General features: G+C 39.7%; 1 protein-coding gene and 1 pseudogene across 7 annotated transcripts in view; one reads left to right on the forward strand and one right to left on the reverse strand.

Moving 5' to 3' along the window:
- ATRX (ATRX chromatin remodeler) overlaps nt 1-18,467 on the forward strand; it is a 285,985-nt gene that overhangs the window by 54,558 nt on the left and 212,960 nt on the right. The window lies entirely within an intron of this gene.
- LOC109555136 (SWI/SNF-related matrix-associated actin-dependent regulator of chromatin subfamily D member 1 pseudogene) lies at nt 6,470-8,010 on the reverse strand (annotated as a pseudogene).

Raw genomic sequence — 18,467 nt, forward strand, 5'->3', positions numbered from 1 at the left:
CAGTTTGTACATGTCCTCATTCATAGCTTTGTGGCCACACACAATACCAGCTTTCTTTTAATATTTGTTTGATATATCAAATATCTTTTGAAAAATTACTATTTTAACTATTTTTAAGTTTACAGTTCAGTACCATTAAGTATAGTGGCAGTCTTTTGTAACCATTGTTACTCTCCATTTCCAGATCTTTTTCATCTCCAAAACAGAAACTCTGTACCCATGTTAAACAATAACTTGGCATTCCTTACCTCTTTCCAGCCCTATTCCACTTTCTGTCTATGAATTTGACTGCTCTAGGACCTTCATCTAAGTCAAAGTATACAATGTTTCTCCTTTTGTTGTGCAGTGGTTTATTTAGTTAGTATAATGTTTTCAAAGTTCATCTGTGGTATAGCATGTATCAGAAATTCATTCCTTTTTAGGGAGTATCATTCCTTTTGTACCATACCATTTGTATGTTACATTTTACTTATCCATTCACCTGTTATTTTGGACATATTAATTATTTCCACCTTTTTGGCTCTTGTGAATAATACAGATATGAACACTGATGTATAAATTTCTGTTTGGGTGCCAGCTTTCATTTCTTTTGGTATATACTCAGAAGTGAAATTGCTGGATCATACGGCAATTGAGAAAAGGAAAGATATACCCATTTGAATGAAGAGTTCTAAAGAATAGCAAGGAGAGATAAGAAAGCCTTCCTCAGTGATCAGTGCAAAGAAATAAAGGAAAACAATAGAGTGGGAAAGTCTAGAGATCTCTTCAAGAAAATTAGAGATACCAAGGGAACATTTCATGCAAAGATGGGCATAATAAAAGACAGAAATGGTATAGACCTAACAGAAGCAGAAGATATTAAAAGAGGTGGCAAGAATACACAGAAAAACTATGCAAAAAAGATCTTCACGACCCAGATAATCAAAATGGTGGGATCATCAACCTAGAGCCAGACATCCTGGAATGTGAAGTCAAGTGGGCCTTAAGAAGCATCACTATGAACAAAGCTAGTGGAGGTAATGGAATTCCAGTTCAGCTATTTCAAATCCTAAAAGATGATGCTGTGAAAATACTGCGCTCAATGTGCCAGCAAATTTGGAAAAGTCAGCAGTGGCCACAGGACTGGAAAAGGTCAGTTTTCATTCCAATCCCAAAGAAAGGCAATGCCAAAGAATGTTCAGAAACTGCACAACTGCACTCATCTCACACGCTATCAAAGTAATCCTGAAAATTCTCTAAGCCCGGCTTCAACAGTTCGTGTACCATAAACTTCCAGATGCTCAAGCTGGATTTAGAAAAGGCAGAGGAACCAGAGATCAAACTGCCAACATCTGTTGGATCATCGAAAAAGCAAGAGAGTTCCAGAAAAACATGTACTTCTGCTTTATTGACTACTCCAAAGCTTTTGACTGTGTGGACCACAACAAACTGTGGAAAATTCTGAAAGATATGGGAATACCAGACCACCTGACCTGCCTCTTGAGAAATCTTTATGCAGGTCAAAATGCAACAGTTAGAACTGGACATGCAAAAACAGACTGATTCTAGATAGGGAAAGGAGTAAGTCAAGGCTGTATATTGTCACCCTGCTTATTTATATGCAGAGTACATCATGAGAAACACTGGGCTGGATGAATCACAAGCTGGAATCAAGATTGCCAGGAAAAATATCAATAACATCAGATATGCAGATGACACCACCCTTATGGCAGAAAGCAAAGAAGAACTAAAGAGGCTCTTGATGAATGAAGTGAAAGAGGAGAGTGAAAAAGTTGGCTTAAAGCTCAACATTCAGAAAACGAAGATCATGGCATCTGGTCCCATCACTGCTTGGCAAATAGATGGGAAAACAGCGGAAACTGTTGACAGACTCTTTTTTTGAGCTTCAAAATCACTGCAGATGGTGACTGCAGTGATGAAATTAAATGACATTTGCTCCTTGGAAGAAAAGCTATGACCAACCTAGACAGCATATTAAAAAGCAGAGATTATTAGTTTGCCAACAAGATCTGTTTAGTCAAGGCTATGGTTTTTCAGTAGTCATGTATGGATGTGAGAGTTGTACTATAAAGAAAGCTGAGTGCTGAAGAATTGATGCTTTTGAACTGTGGTGTTGGAGAAGACTCTTGAGAGTCCCTTGGACTGCAAGGAGATCCAACCAGTCCATCCTAAAGGAAATCAGTCCTGAATATTCATTGAAAAGACTGATGTTGAAGCTGAAGCTGCAGTACTTGGGACACCTGTTTCGAAGAACTGACTCATTTGAAAAGACCCTGATGCTGGGAATGATTGAAGGCAAGAAGAGAAGGGGATGACAGAAGATGAGATGGTTGGATGGCATCACTGACTCAAGGGACATGAGTTTGAGTAAACTCCGGGAGTTGGCGATGGACAGGGAGGCCTGGCGTGCTGCAGTCCATGGGGTCGAAAAGAGTCGGAAACGACTGAGGGACTGAACTGAACTGAACTGTAGTATTTTTTCTGTTTTTTCACAGTAAATGCACTATTTGATATTCCTAACAGCATTACTCTCATGTTTCCTGTTACTTCCTTACCTACACTTGTTATTTTCCTTACTTTTTTTTGAAAGGGCATAATACACTCCTAACAGGTGTGAAGTGTTATCTCTTTACAGTTTTGATTTTATTTCTCAATGACTAGGGATGTAGAGCATCCTTTTGTGTGCTTATGGATATTTTTATGTCTTCTTTGGAAAAATGTCTGTTCAGGTCCTTTGCCCATTAAAATTTTTTTTTTTTTGCTGAATTGAATATTTTACATTTTTTTAATTGAAGTATAGTTGATTTACAATATTGTATTTCTTTCAGGTGTACAGAAAAGTTATTCAGTTATACATACTTATTTATATACACTTAGCATATATGTGTGGAGAAGGCAATGGCACCCCACTCCAGTACTCTTGGCTGGAAAATCCCATGGATGGAGGAGCCTAGTGGGCTGCAGTCCATGGGGTCGCTAAGAGTTGGACACGACTGAGCGACTTCACTTTCACTTTCATGCATTGGAGAAGGAAATGGCAACCCACTCCAGTCTTTTTGCCTGGAGAATCCCAGGGACGGGGGAGCCTGGTGGGCTGCTGTCTCTGGGGTTGCACAGAGTCGGACACGACTGAAGCGACTTAGCAGCAGCAGCAGCAGCAGCATATATGTGTGTGTGTGTGTGTGTGTGTGTGTATGTGTGTGTGTATATATATATATATATATATATGTATGTATGTATGTATGTATAGCATATACACTTATACATTTCCTTGCAGAAGGAAACGGCAGCCCACTCCAGTGTTCTTGGCTGGAGAATCCCAGGGACGGGGGAGCCTGGTGGGCTGCCATCTATGGGATTGCATAGAGTCAGACACGACTGAAGTGACTTAGCAGCAGCAGCAGCAGCATATATGTGTATACATATATATAATTTAAAGATTCTTTCTATTATAATTTATTACAAGATACTGAATATAATTCCATGTTAATGTCAGTGCCTAGTCACTCAATTGTGTCTGACTCTTTGTGACCCCATAGACTGTAGCTTGCCAGGCTCCTCTGTCCATGGGATTCTCCAGGCAAGAATATTAGAGTGGGTTGCCATTTCCTACTCCAGGGGATCTTCCCGAACCAGGGATCAGACCCACAACTCCTGTGTCTCCTGCATTACAGGCAGATTCTTTATCACTGAGCCATTGGGGATGCCCATAATTCCATGTGCTATACAGTAAATCCTTGTTTGTTTTATGTATAGTGATATGTATCTCGTTATCCCACACTTCTAATTTTTCCCCCCCCTTACCCTTTGGTAACCATAAGTTTGTTTTCTGGGTCTGTGAGTTTGTTTCTGTTTTGTACTTAGATTCATTTGTATTATTTTTTTGATTTCCCATTAAAGTAGAACAGTAAGTCCCCTACATACAAATGAGTTCCATTCTGAGAGTGCACTTGTAAGTCCAATTTGTTCGTAAATCCAACAGTTAGCCTAGGTATCCAACTAACACATTCGACTCTATACTGCTATACTGTAATAGGTTTGGAATAGATTCACATCTTTGAAAGTTCACAACTCGAAGGTTCGTATGTATGGCATCCCCTGCTGTATTAAATAATATTTCTTTCTGTTTCCCACTTAACTTCACTCAGTATGATAATCTGTAGGTCTATCTATGTTGCTGCAAATGGCATTATTTCATTCTTTTTTGTGGCTGAGTAATATTCCATTTTGTATATATACCATATCTTCTTTATGTGTTCATCTGTTGATGGACAGTTAGATTGCTTCCATATCTTGGCTATTGTAAATAGTCTGGCTGTGAACATTGTGGTTCATATATGTTTCCAAAGTATCGGGTTTTTGTCTTTTCTGGATACATGCCCAGGAGTGGGATTGCTGGATTGTATGGTAATTCTAGTTTTGATTTTTGAAGGAACCTCCATACTGTTTTTTATAATGGCTGCACTAGTGTACATTCTCACCATCAGTATAGGTGAGACCCAAACCCTCCAGTGTTTTTACTTGTGGGTTTTTTGGTGATGGCCATTTTGATTGGTGTGAGGTGATACCTCATTGCAGTTTTGATTTGCATTTCTCTAGTAATCAGTGATGTAGAGCATCTTTTCATGTGCTTGTTGTCCATTTATTGTTTTGAAGAAATGTCTTTTGGTCTTCTCATTTGTTTGATTGGGTATTTTTTTTTTATATTGAATTGTAATCCTGTGTCTGACATCATGTGCAGATATTTTCTAGCATTTCTTTTTCTTTTGTTCATGGCTTCCTTTGCTGTGTAAAAGCTTTTAAATTTGCTTAGGTCCCATTTGTTTATTTTTTTTCCCCAGAAGATTCTTTTATTGAAACTGGTTGATATCAATAAGGGGACAGTACAAAAAAATTTTTGGTCCATGAAAAAAACATAATAATTAAGTTAATGAAAACAGTTATCTTCAACAGGGACACTGTAGGAGTGCTGAGCTTCCTTATGGTTCCAGCCCCAGGGACAGAGGTTGTCCATTGTCACTCTGGGGAGAACCTTTCAGGGAGTGGGGGGATAATGACTGGAAGGAGAAGATGGGGAGAAAGTCCTGTTGTCCCCAGCATGGAACGGTCAGGAATACAGGGCTAGGGGATGTGCTCGCAGGAGTCTGAGGAGGGGGTGGGGAAGCAGGGGCTTTGTCAGTTCTGCAGCTTTACAGCCCATGCTGAATAGAATTCCCTCTCTGTGCCCAGCTGTCTTCCACCCTGCTATGCTGAGTCTGTGAGCCTGGTATATGCTAACTTGGGGGTGATACAACCTGGAAGAATCTGAGACTCTCCTGGAAAGATATGAAGCCATCTCAGTTCCAAGGGGCCAAGATTGCAGAATAAGGTCCTGCTGCTAGCTGAGGGGTCTGAAGCTTTGAGGGTGCAGGCGGGGGAGTCACAATCCTGTGAGGCAGGGAGAAAGATGAGTCACAAACCCAAGTCAGAGCTCTCTCTATCCCTAGGCGCTTTCACTCCTCAGTGCCCTAGAAGTCACCAGTGGGTGTCAACTGGGCAGACAAGGGACAGAAAGACTGGGATGGCCCAGGGCTTTTACCTATTTGATTGCAGGCCTGTTTCTCCATGAAAGGATGGGGGAGGCAGGGTGGAGTGAATGAATGAGTCACACCTCCACGCAGGAAGGAACATCCTCTGCTGGCAATGACAGCACCCTAGGTTAGGTTCCCAGGGCTCTGACAGGGAAAGGCAAGATTCCCCTACCTGAATGCCCTTGGTTAGGACAGACAGGAGGAAGTCCTTAACAGCAGCTACAGGGAGTGTGCTGGGAGGGAGCAATACTACGAGAACAAACTCTGATACTGATGTGTTTCCCCCCTCCGAGGAAGTGGAGAGAAGCACTGAGACAGCAAGCCCGTCTGGAGGGCTGTAGACTGACCTCGGGCTCAATGGAGCCCGAGAGCCAGGGTTCCTTTAGTGCTAGAGGGCAACAAGTGAAGGGAGAGTTTGCTCCAAACCTGTGGAGGGAAGGAAGGAAATTGGATTCTGTTATCAGGAGATCCAAGATCAACTAGCTTATAGAGTGCCCCCAGGCCTGAGTTGTGGAGAAGGGACTACAGCTCCTAACTCCTGGGTCTCTGAAGGGCAGGATCAGTGTAGTTGGTCCCCTTGAGGACCACTTGGCCTTAGGCCCAGTCCATTCACTGCACTAATTATCAAACTATGGGTTCTCTCTAATACTATCTAGAGGTCCTAAGCAGACCAGGGGAGGGGAGTGGCACATGGGAAATTTGTGGGGCAAAGGGAAGCTGGGGACAGGAAGGAATGGGGTGGAAGAGGATAACTGCTGTCACGTGATATCCTCTTCATTCTGGTGTTGTCCTAGAACCGACAGCATCCCCTGGAAGGCCCCAGGCAAAAGTATGAGACACAGCACAGGGCCCAAATAAAGAAACTGGTGCAGCCAAATTAGGGCTTTGTGGGTGAAGCCCTATGTATTTTGGATTCCCAGGGCTTGCTCTAATTTTTGTCATCTCTGCTGCACCTTGGAGTAGAAATATCGGCACACAGCTTCCTGGGCCCAAGGCTGGAAGTAGAATTCTGCTCAGTGTTCCTCCTCTGGGTTACCCACCATATCAGTCATGGTCTTGAGGTCCCGGCACTGGGACTGAAGCAAGTCACTGATGAAACCTTGAGGGTCTTTGGCAAAGCTCAGCAAGAACTCTTGCTGGGTCTTCAGCAGACTGATAGTTTCTGTTGTCTCATGGATCTTGTTGTCTAGAGTAGCAATCTCCTGCTGGCTAGCAGTAGACAGCAAAAGAGAATTCATCTGGGTTTTCAAGGTATCATCCACTTTCACATCAGTGTCATAACAAGCTGTCTTTTTCTGATCATTCGGGTCAACACTGATGACATGATTAATGATGATGGGCTCAGGTGTCATAAGCAAGGCATGGGGCTGTTGGGGGACCTCTGAAAACTTCATACATTGAGAATCAAAGATCTGCTGGAGGTACTTGTCAGAGATGACAAACTCCCGCTCATGTCTGTCCTGGAGCTTATGTGTCTTAATATATTGCCACAGTGCTTGAATGATCACTGGACAGGTCTGGGTGTGGATGCCCAGGAACCAAGCCAGACAAAGGTCTAATTTAAACTGAGGAGGCTGGTAATTCAGTATCAACAGGACAGTACACCGTATATTCACATCTCCTGGCTATTTCACCTGGAAGCCATCCATCTCCTGGGTAGTGGTGGTCCTGTGCCATTCTACCAGATGGTTGTCTGGTCCATACAAGTCTTTGTCCAGTTTGATTACCAAGGACTTAAAAGAAGAGAACTTCCTCTTTTGTTTGGTGGCATCATATTTGGACAAGGCTGAATCCTCCAGGAGCCGTCCTTCTACCTGAAGCTCCCAGGAAGCCATTGTCCCTTCTCCATCCTTGGCATCTGACTTAGCCAGATTGAAAGTGTTAGAAATGAAAATTCACAGCTTTTGTTTTTGCTTGATGGAACGTTTCAAGGCTTCCTGGATACCTAGCCGTTTGCTCACAATAGTCTGGTCCAGTTTCCTTTCAAAAGCCAAGATATCCATATAGGCTTAGGATTCTGGTACCATTTCACGAATCCTTTGAGATAGAATTTTGTCAGCCATCGTTTTTTTGCACTGTGATTCCAATTTTGGACTGCCTGCTGCTGGACCTGCTGGATCTGCTGAGGCGCAGGTCTCTTGTGGGACTGGTCCATCCCTGACTGAGCCAGGCCAGGTCAGACTGAAGGATTCCCCCATAACCAGGGGGTCCCAAGGAGGGTCCCTGAGGTGTCATTTGGCTGCCTGGTAACATACCTGGTCTTGGATAGGCTGCTTTGGGCACCCAGGAGCGGTATAGACCTTGACTCGGGTGCTGGGCCCGTATGCACCAGACTCCCCAGTGCCCTGCCTAGGCCCAGGGCAGCCACTATGCCCACCCCTCCCTGAGGCTCCTACGCCCTGCTGGGAGCCACAGATTGGAAACACGCCCAGGCTGCCATCTTTCCCAGAGCTGCTGCTGAAGCTGCACAAAGAGTCGAACTGGAACTCCTATTTTTATTTCTATTGCTTTGGGAGACTGACTTAAGAAAACGCTGATACGATTTATGTCAGAGAATGTTTTGCCTATGCTTTCTTCTAGGAATTTTATGGTGTCATGACTATGTTTAGGTCTTTAAACCATTTTGTGTTTATTTTTCTTTGTGGTATGAGGGAGTGTTCTAACTTCACTGATGAGGTTGTCTAGCTTTCACATTGCCACTTGTTGAAGAGACTGGCTTTTCTGCATTGTTTATTCTTGCTTTCTTTGTTGAAGATTATTTAACTGTAGATGTTTTGAGTTTATTGTTGGGCTCTCTATTTTGTTCTATTCTTCTCTATGTCTGTTTTTGTGCCAATGGCATGCTGTTTTATTACTGTAACTTTATACTATTGTCTGAAGTCAGGGAGGGTTATGCCTCCAGCTTTGTTCTTTTCCCTCAGGATTGCTTTGGCAGTTCTGGATCTTTTGTGGTTCTATATTAATCTTATGATTACTTGTTCTAGTTCTTTGGAAAATGTTATAGGTAGTTTGATACGGATTGTATTAAGTCTGTAGATTGCTTTGGATAGTATGACCATTTTACCAATATTCTTCCAATCCAAGAGCATGGAATATCTTTCCATGTCTCCGAAACATCTTCTGTTTCCTTTTTCACTGTTTTATAGTTCTCAATGTATAGCTGTTTTACCTCATTGGTTAGGTCTATTCCTAGGTATTTTATGTTTTTGGATTCTATTATACTGTTTATTAAAATTATTTTTATATTTATTTATTTATTTGGCTACACCGTGTGGTTTGCAGGAACTTAGTTTTTAGAACAGGTATTGAACCCATGCCCCAGCAGTAAAAGCACCAAATCCTAATCACTGGACCTCCAGGGAACTCCTTGGATGCTATTTTAAATGGGATTCTTGTTACTTTCTCTTTATGAGATTTTATTGTTAGTATAAAGATATGCAACATATTCTGTATATTAATCTTATATTCTTTTACTTTGCTAAATTCATTTATTAGTTAATAGTTTTTGTGTGGAATCCTTAGGAATTTCTGTAGTGTATGTCATATGCATATAGTCACAGTTTTATCTTAACTTTCCAATTTGAATATGTTTTATTTCATTTTTTTTTTTTTTGATTGCTGTGCCTTTGCTCAGTTTTGAATTTGGTTGGTTGGTTTTTTCCTAGTTGAATTGTAAGATTTCTTTATGTTTCCTGACTATCAGTACCATTTCTGATATATAATTTAGAAATATTTTCTCTCATTTTGTGGGTTGTCTTTTTATTCTCTTGATAATAGCCTTTGATGCACAAAATGTTTACATTTTGGTGAAATCCAGTTTATTTTTTGTTGTTGTTGTTGCCTGTGCTGTTGGTATCATATTCAAGAAAGCATAGCCAAATCCGATATCATGAAGATTCCCCTTCTATTTTCTATAGAGTTTAATGGATGGTTTTAGCTACGCTTTTTAGGTCTTTGATGAATTTTGAGTTAATTTTTGTATGTGGTGTAAGACAAGGGTCCAAGTCAATTTTTTTGCATGTGGATGTCCAGTTTTTTCCATATTGTCCTTTTCCTGTAGTATATTGTTGATACCCTTCTTGAAAATCAATTGACCACATATATGCAAGGCTTTATTTCTAGGTTCTATACTCCATTGTTCTATATGTTCTTCTGCCAGTACTACAATGTTTTAATTATTTTAGCTCTGCATTTAGATTTTTTAAGTTTAATTGATTTACTGTATTGTGTTATATATATATATATATATATATATATGTTATATACGTCAAAGTAATTCAGTTATGCATATATATTTTCCACATTATTTTATAGTTTAGGTTATTGCATGATATTAAGTGTAGTTCCCTGTGTTATATGGTAAATTCTGTTGGTTTAGTAGTTAGTTTTGAAATTAGGAATTGTGAGTTCTTTAATTTTATACTTTTTCATAATTGTTTTGGCTATTCAAGATTCCTCAAGAATTTTAGAATTGATTTTTCTGTTTCTGCAAAAATATCTTGTGATTTTGATAGGAGTTGAAAAGAATCTGTAGACCACTTTGAGTAGTATTGCCATCTTAAAAATATTTGTGTTTTTAACTTTTTCTGTCTGTGAAAAGATTGCTGTTTTGAAGCTTACCAGAAGTCTTTCACCTCCTTGGTTAAATTTATTCCTAAATATTTAATTCTTTCTGATGCTATTGTAAATGTAATTGTTTTCCAAGTTTCCATTTTGGATTGTTGGTTGTTAGTATAGAGAAATACAGCTGATTTTTTTGTGTGAATTTTGTATCCACCAGCTTTGCAATTTGTTTATTAACTGTGTTAAGAATTTTTGTTATGAATTCTTTTAAGATTTCCTACATGTAAGTTGTCATCTGTGGACAGAGATAAGTTTACTCTTCCTTTACAGTTTGGATTATAATATGCTACTTTAAACAATTGTTAAGTGAGCATGAAACCATTTACCTCAGATTGGGACTTGACTCCATTTGGATAGGACTCAAACCCAGCCAAAACCCGTGGTACCTGGTTTCAGGGCCAAATAAAAATAAAGCTCAGGTTCTTGATGTCTCATCACAAAAAGAATTCAGTGAGAGACAAAGTGATAGGTAAGAGGTAGATTTATTCAGATTCTGAGAGAAGCACACTCCATAGACAGAGTGTAGACCACTGCAGAGGGCTTGTGTGGCTGCAAAATGTGGTCTGGTTAGTTTTTATAGGCTGGGTAATTTAATATGCTAATGAGTTGGAGGATTATTCCAACTATTTTTGGGAGGGGACGGAGATATCCAGGATTTGGGGCACTGCCCACTCCTTGGTCTTTTAACAGTGCCTTGGAACTGTCATGGTACCTCTGGGTGTGTCATGTCACTTACTGATTGAGGACCAAGGTCTAGTCTTTGTCTGCCATCTTGGTCCCACTTGATTCTAATCGACTTATGTTATGTCCTTCAGTTCAGTTCAGTCACTCAGTCATGTCCTACTCTTTGCGACCTCATAGACTGCAGCATGACAGGCTTCCCTGTCCATCACCAACTCCTGGAGCTTGCTCAAACTCATGTCCATGGAGTCGGTGATGTCATCCAACCGTCTCATCTTCTGTCACCCCCTTCTCCTCCCACCTTCAATCTTTGCCAGCATCAGTGTCTTTTCAAATGAGTCAGTTCTTTGCAACAAGTGGCCAGTGTATTAGAGCTTCAGCTTCAGCATCAGTCCTTGCAATGAATATTCAGGACTGATTTCCTTTAGGATTGACTGGTTTGAGCTCCTTGCAGTCCAAGGGACTCTCAAGAGTCTTCTCCAACACCACAGTTCAAAAGCATCAATTCTTCGGCACTCAGCTTTCTTTATAGTTCAGCTCTCACATCCATACATGACTACTGGGTAAACCATAACTTAGACTAGATGGACCTTTGTTGGCAAAGTAATGTCTCTGCTTTTTAATATGCTGTCTAGGTTGGTCATAGCTTTTCTTCCAAGGAGCAAGCATCTTTTAATTTCATGGCTGCAGTCACCATCTGCAGTGATTTTGGAGCCCAAGAAAATAAAGTCTCTCACTGTTGCCATTGTTTCCGCATTTATTTGTCATGAAGTGATGAGACCAGATGCCATGATCTTAGTTTTCTGAATCTTGAGTTTTAAGCCACGTTTTTCATTCTCTTCTTTCACTTTCATCAAGAGGCTCTTTAGTTCTTCGCTTTCTGCTATAAGGGTGGTGTCATTTGCGTATCTGAGGTTATTGATATTTCTCCTGGCAATCTTGATTCCAGCTTGTGCTTCATCCAGCCCAGCGTTTCTCATGATGTACTCTGCATATAAGTTAAATAAGCAGGGTGACAATATACAGCTTTGACGTACTCCTTTCCCAATTTGGAACCAGTCGATTGTTCCATGTCCAGTTTTAAATGTTGCTTCTTGACCTGCATACAGAATTCTCATGAGTCAGGTCAGGTGGTCTGATATTCCCATCTCTTTCAGAATTTTGTACAGTTTGTTGTGATCCACACGGTCAAAGGCTTTGGCGTAGTCAATATAGCAGGAGTAGATGTTTTTCTGGAATTTTCTTGCCTTTTTGATGATCCAGCAGATGTTGGCAATTTGATCTCTGGTTCCTCTGCCTTTTCTAAATCCAGCTTGAGCATCTGGAAGTTCATGGTTCACATACTGTTGAAACCTGGCTTGGAGAATTTTGAGTATTACTTTGATTGTGTGTGAGATGAGTGCAATTGTGCGGTTTCTGAACATTCTTTGACATTGCCTTTCTTTGGGATTGGAATGAAAACTGACCTTTTCCAGTCCCGTGGCCACTGCTGAGTTTTCCAAATTTGCTGGCATATTGATTGCAGTATTTTCACAGCATCATCTTTTAGGATTTGAAACGGCTGATCTAGAATTCCATCACCTCCACTAGCTTTGTTCATAGTGATGCTTCCTAAGGCCCACTAGACTTCACATTCCAGTATGTCTGGCTCTAGGTGAGTGATCACACCATCGTGATTATCTTGGTCGTGAAGATCTTTTTTGTATAGTTCTTCTGTGTATTCTTGCCACCTCTTCTTAATATCTTCTGCTTCTGTTAGATCCATACCATTTCTGTCCTTTATTATGCCCATTTTTGCACGAAATGTTCCCTTGGTATCTCTAACTTTCTTGAAGAGATCTCTAGTTTTTCCCATTCTGTTGTTTTCCTCTATTTCTTTACATTGATCACTGAGGAAGGCTTTCTTATCTCTCCTTGCTATTCTTTAGAACTCTGCATTCAAATTGCTATATCTTTCCTTTTCTTCTTTGCCTTTAGATTCTCTTCTTTTCTCAGCTATTTGTAAGGCCTCTTTCAGCCAACCATTTTGCCTTTCTTTTTCTTAGGGGTGGTCTTGATCACTACCTCTTGTACAATGTCATGAAGCTTCATCCATAGTTCTTCAGGTACTCTGTCAGATCTAATCCCTTGAATCTATTTCTTACTTCACTGTATATTCGTAAGAGATTTGATTTAGGTCACACCTGAATGGTGTAGTGGGGTATGTCATTCTTTCAAAGTTGTGCCCTGTACCTTTCCCTCCTGTTACAAGCAGATATTTAATTACCAATGATTTGTTTATAAAAAGACCGGTTTTAGTCACTATATTCATGATTCAGTTCAGTTCAGTTGCTCAGTCGTGTCCGACTCTTTGCAACCCCATGAACTTCAGCACGCCAGGCCTCCCTGTCCATCACCAATTTCCGGAGTCCATCCAAACCCATGTCCATTGAGTCGATGATGCCATGCAACCATCTCATCCTCTGTCATCCCCCTTCTCTTCCTGCCCTCAATCTTTCCCAGCATCAGGGTCTTTTCAAATGAGTCAGCTCTTCGCATCAGGTGGCCAAAGTATTGGAGTTTCAGCTTCAACATCAGTCCTTCCAGTGAACACCCAGGACTGATCTGCTGTAGGATGGACTGGTTGGCTCTCCTTGCAAGTCCAAGGCACTCTCAAGAGTCTTCTCCAACACCACAGTTCAAAAGCATCAATTCTTTGGTGTTCAGCTTTCTTTATAGTCCCACTCACATCCATACATGACCACTGGAAAAACTATAGCCTTGACTAGATGGACCTTTGTTGACAAAGTAATGTCTCTGCTTTTTAATATGCTGTCTAGGTTGGTCATAACTTTCCTTCTAAGGAGTAAGCATCTTTTAGTTTCATGGCTGCAGTCACCATGTGCAGTGATTTTGGAACCCAGAAAAATAAAGTCAGCCACTGTTTCCACTGTTTCCCCATCTGTTTGCCATGAAGTAGTGGGACAGGAATGCCATGATCTTCGTTTTCTTAATGTTGAGCTTTAAGCCAACTTTTTCACTCTCCTTTTTCACTTTCATCAAGAGGCTTTTTAGTTTTTCTCCACTTTCTGCCATAAGGGTGGTGTCATCTGCATATCAGAGGTTATTGATATTTCCAAATTTCAGACATACTGTGTGATCTATTGCTGTGTTTTAAAAATAGCTGCTTATCCGTTGGAACAAGTAGGTGAATGGGTGAAAATTAAAAATAAGGGTTTTGGTTTTTATTTTGTGTTGTTTTTTGGCCATACCATGAGTTCCGAGCCCATGGGATTGTGAGCACAGAGTTCTAACCAGTGGACCACAGGGAATTCCCAGTGTTAGATGTTTCTGTTGTGAAATACTAGGTAACACATACACAGAATCTTTCTTTCAACTACATGTAAATCTGTAAATATCTCAAAATGAAAAGTTTAATTAAAAAAGGCTAGCTCTTTTACACATATGCTTATCCAATTAATAATGCAGAAATTATGAAGCACTAGTAATTTTTAGAACTCTAGAGTTCCTCATGGAAAAAAAGTTGTAAAACATTCAAGGTAAAGAACATGGCCCATAGTTCAAAACACTGATATTAGAACTTAAAACTTGGTCTGAAATTCAGTCATTATGATACTGTTATCCTACATTAGCACTTTAGATTTTTATTTTGGTTTACTTGAAGATAGATAGATTAGATTTCACATCAAGCCCATGTTGTTAATTGTGTATCTGTAAGTATAAAGGGTGATCACATTCCTCTAAAATAGATTTTTAACTACTCCTTTTTTCAAGGTTTATTTATTTATTTTTGGTTGTGATAAGTCTTTGTTGCTTTACTCAGGCCTTTTCTAGTTGTGGTGAGTGTGGGCTACTCTTAGTTATAGTACGTGGGCTTCCCAATGTGGTGGCTTCTCTTTTTGTGGAGCACAGGGTCTAGGGTGTGCAGGCTTCAGTAGTTGCCGCTCTTGGGCTCAGTAATTATGGCTTGCAGGCTCTAGAGTCAGGCTCAGTGGTTGTGATGCACAGGCTTAGCTGTTCCACAGCATGTGGAATCTTCCCAGACCAGGGATCAAACCTGTGTCCCCTGCATTGACAGGCAAATTCTTATACATTGTGCCACCAAGAAAGTCCCTTACTCTTATAGGATCATTTTAAGGATTTTTATCTAGGACCTTGAATGATATAATGTTTAGTACTGGTTGAGTAAGTTTCCCATTTTGCCCGAGGAGTAATAGAATGACAACCACATCTGGATTTAATAAAAATAACTTAAAATAGTTCACAGTTATAAAACTGATAAGTTAATGCATGCAGTTTTGCCTTAGGAAAAGATCTTTCAATTTACAAAAGGGTTGATAAGTGCTATCTTTTATTTTCATTTGTATTTTTTGCATTTTTATTTATTTTTACTTTTATTGGAGTATAGTTGCTTTGTAATGTTGTGTTACATTGTAATGTTGTGTCACTGTACAGCAAAGTGAATCAGCTATACATATACATATAGCCCCTCATTTTTGTATTTTCTTCCTATTTAGGCCAACACAGAGCACTGAGTTTAGTTCCTGTGCTATACAGTAGGTTCGCATTAGTTACCTATTTTTTACATAGTATTGATAGTATATATATGTCAGTCCCAATCTCTCAATTCATCCCACCACCCACTTCCCCCTTGGTATCCATTTTGTTCTGTAAGTCTGTGTCTCTGTCTCTACTTTGTAAATAAGATTGTCTATACCATTTTTTTCAGATTACACATATATGTGTTAGTATGGTGTTTATCTTTTTGACTTCACTCTGTAATGCTGTCTCTTAAATAGATTTCTGAACAATTTAGAAGATATTCAAGAAAATCTTAAGGAATACTATGGAATTTGTCAAAAATTAATTTTAGTGCGTATTCTAAATGACATTTGTCTAATTCCAAAATTCACATCTGCCCTTAAAGAGAAAATTTTTCAAATGAACGGGCAAAATTTTTAAGTATCAATATTTTCTCACCATTGGGTTTCTGGCTGGTCTTGTAATTCAGGCTCTTCTGTCAATGGGATTCTCCAGGAATGGGTTACCATTTCTTGCTCCAGGAGGTCTTCCTGAACCAGTAATTGAACCCGCATCTCTTATGGCTCCTGCATTGGCAGGCAGGTTCTTTACCCACTGAGCCATCAGGGAAGCCCTAGTAAGTTCTGAATTGTGTCCTCTTGTTTTAATTTTTCCATATAATCGTACTGTTAATGAGCTGCATTGATTTATTCATAGTCTTGACATTGTTCAGCTACAGCATGAATTCATGTGATAGCTGGTTTTGTGGTTGGATTGCTGTGAGCTCTAGGAATGAACAGGATAATCGTCATTATGCTGTATCATTTTTACATCATTTGCTATACTTCTTTCATTTCTAAAGTACAGTTTTTTCAATGTTTGCTAATCTGTTGATGGAACAAGATGTAGAATGACATTGTTCCTTCTTGTCTTTTCTTCTGGTTCCATTCTCTAGTTGAAGATTTAAGGACACTGAGTGACTTGATATTTTTGGACATCTGACTCATTTCCAAAGAAAGGTTATGGCAAAAATAGAAACCATAACCTCTTGGTATCTATATTCTAGAGTCAAGTTTGTTTAAAGATTTTTTTAAAACAACCCTCTCCACCAACAACGAAATCTCACACAAGATCTCTAGTTGCAGTATGCCTGTTAAATTTCATTTCTTTTTCATTCCTTAAATATCTTGGATCTTCCCAAGCAAACATAGAAGACTGGTATGGAGAGGCCACTGGCCTTGGAGCCCAGCACCCTGCTTGAATCTGGGAGGTGTCTGGCTTATGAAGGCCTCACAGATATTACTTGATTTCTAGTGGTTTTTTCTTAAAGCGTTTTATTTATTTATTTATTTTTGGCTCTGCTGGGTCTTTGTTGCTGAGCTTTTTCTAGTTGTGGAGAGTAGGGGCTACTGTTTGTTATGGTGGGCAGGCTTCTGGTTGCAGTGATTTCTTCTGTTGCAGAACACAGGCTCTAGGCACAAGACTTCAGTGGTTGTGGTACGTGGACTCAGTAGTTGAGGCTCACAGACTCCAGAGCGCAGGCTCAGTAGGTGTGGTGCATGGGCTTAGTTACCCCATGGCACATGGGATCTTCTCAGACTAGGGGTCAAACCTATGTCCCCTGTATTGCAAGGCAGATTCTTAACCAGTGGACCACCAGAGAAGCACCACCTTACTGTTTTAATGTACATTCTTTTGATGATTAGTGAGATTGGAGTGCTTTTCTCCTAATTTTTTTTTTACATAGTTATATTCCATTAAAAAAAATTTTGTCTTTTATTCATTCATATACTCATTGTGTCGCTCAGTTGTTTCTGACTCGTGCGACCCCATGAGATTGGAGTACTTTTTCTCCCAGTTCTTTTTTTACATAGTTATATTCCATTTTTTTTATTGTCTTTTATTCACTTATATACTAGGAATTTATTATTATTATTTTTGGTTGCACTGTATGGCATATGAAATCTTAGTTCCCTGACCAGGGATTGAATCCATGCCCTCTGCATTGGAAGCCTGGAGTCCTAACTATTGGACCATTAGGGATTCCCAGTTTTATTTAATATAATAAGAATCTTTTTATTTTCAGATGATTTTGCTGACTAAATTTTATTTATGGATTTTTTGGGGAAAGTGTGTGCACAAGTTTTATGTCTTATGTTTTATTACATGCATTCTTTTTTTTAAGGTAAATTCTTTTTTTTTTATATGATTTGGGAGAATGGCATTAAAACATGTATTACATACATTCTTAAATTCCATCCTCTACTTTTTATTTTCCATTGAGGTAAAATTCACATAAAACAGAATTTACCATTCTAAAATCATTTCAGTATATAATTCAGTTAAAAAAATTTTTTTTACTGAATTCACAGTATTGTACAACTGTTACCACTTTCTAAAATTAGAATATTTTCATTGTCCCCAAAGATAGCCCATACCTCCCAATTTCCCCCTTTCTCCATCCCCTGCTGCTGCTGCTAAGTTGCTTCAGTTGTGTCCGACTCTGTGCGACCCCATAGACGGCAGCGCATCAGGCTCCCCCGTCCCTGGGATTCTCAAGGCAAGAACACTGGAGTGGGTTGCCATTTCCTTCTCCAATGCATGAAAGTGACGAGTGAAAGTGAAGTCACTCAGTCGTGTCTGACTCTCATCGACCCCATGGACTGCAGCCTACCAGGCTCCTCCGTCCATGGGATTTTCCGGGCAAGAGTACTAGAGTGGGGTGCCATTGCCTTCTCCATTCCCTGGGTACCCACTAATCTACTTTCTCCCTCTGTAGATTTGCCTACTTGGATATTTTACATGTATAAGCAGAATCATCCAACATGTAGGAATTTGTGTCTGCCTTTTATATCATAAAGTTTCCAAGGTTCATCCATGTTTAGTATGGATGAATATTTCATTCCTTTTTATTGGGGTATAATATCCCATTGTTTATTTATCAGTTGATGGATATTTGGATACTTTTTGCTTTTGACTTTTATAAATATTGCTACTATGAACTTTGTATAGTTTTTTGAGCATAGGCATATGTTTTCATTCTCTTGGGTATATATCTAGGAGTGGAATTGC

The sequence above is a fragment of the Bos indicus genome, chromosome X (assembly GCF_029378745.1).
Source record: "Bos indicus isolate NIAB-ARS_2022 breed Sahiwal x Tharparkar chromosome X, NIAB-ARS_B.indTharparkar_mat_pri_1.0, whole genome shotgun sequence".
In the NCBI taxonomy this organism is placed as follows: domain Eukaryota; kingdom Metazoa; phylum Chordata; class Mammalia; order Artiodactyla; family Bovidae; genus Bos; species Bos indicus.